The sequence below is a fragment of the Tigriopus californicus genome, chromosome 6, assembly GCF_007210705.1.
Source record: "Tigriopus californicus strain San Diego chromosome 6, Tcal_SD_v2.1, whole genome shotgun sequence".
NCBI classification, from domain to species: Eukaryota; Metazoa; Arthropoda; class Copepoda; order Harpacticoida; family Harpacticidae; genus Tigriopus; species Tigriopus californicus.
The window spans coordinates 14,678,908-14,680,123 of NC_081445.1; positions in this window are offsets into that span (position 1 = coordinate 14,678,908).

Sequence of the window (1,216 nt, forward strand, 5' to 3'; positions counted from 1 at the left end):
CGAATTGAGCGTACTTGGCTTTCAAAGAGCAATTGCCGTTCAAATCTTTTTTGTCACCTGTCCTTTATAAACGACCTTGTTCATTCAATAATATTGTGATTGAATTCATGACTCTTCGTTTCGCGCACAGGATATTTGCATCAAAGCAATCAAAGGTGGATGTAAAGCCAATCCCCTCAAGAACACCCACCTCATTGTGGGTCATGGGTCCACCAAGTCAGCATGAAGAGTGCGGCGGATTCAAATTCCGACATTTCCTTCATCACAAAAGATTAAAGGACCTCCGAGGCAATAGGTACCAAGACAATAGGATATATTTTGAGGTTAGCTGCGGTACCCCATTGGTAGAGCATCCACTTTTCAATTAGCGAATCCTGGTTCTGACCCAGGCTAGTTGAATCCAAACTTCTTTGCGTTATTTAAGTTTCAGCATAAGTTGATGCCTTAACGGCTTAAATAGGCGAACCTGGGGTCATCCCCGAGGGTGAGGTAATAATTAATGTTGAACGTTTGTGTTATATTTCTTGATCCATGCAACCTCTCCTCTCGGAACCTGCCATCTCTGAGGCAGCTAACCAGATATAAAAGATCCCTTCGTTCTTATTCGTGTTGCTCATTCCGCTCCGCCTCCCGCCTCCCACTTTGCCATGTCGACGTAACATGGAGCAGTCGGTATAACTGGGTCCAACGGTTAAGAAGCAGTAAGTCCGTCCAAGGTTTTCGGTGGTGGCCCGCCGTCTGCGACCAGGAGGTCGGATCATCCCAGTTGGGGGTGCGTCCAAGTGTTGGAACTGGACTTCACTATATGCTTTCAACCACTCATCACCATGTCCACATCCGAGAAGATATCAACCGTGAAGAGATCGATTGGCCAATACAAGGGAGGCTTTGAGCGAGCAAAGGCTGTATTAATTCAATCACATGCGGGTTCAGTCTATGCCCAGACCTCGGCCGATGCATTGCTGGTGAAACTTCAACAAATCAGTGATAGATATGATGACTGGCTGGATCTCGACCCACAAATCGCGGAGGATGTCAGGGCCGAGATGAAAAGACTTGAGGCCGAATTAATGATAGCCGTAAAACACGCAGCTGGACCAACCCCTGGCACCCATATGGCCACTACCGTTGCTCCGGTCCCTCCTCGTGATGTGAGGGTCTTCAGGTCTCAGGAAGCCATGCGCCCATCCATCCTAGCTTCAACAGCGTCACCACC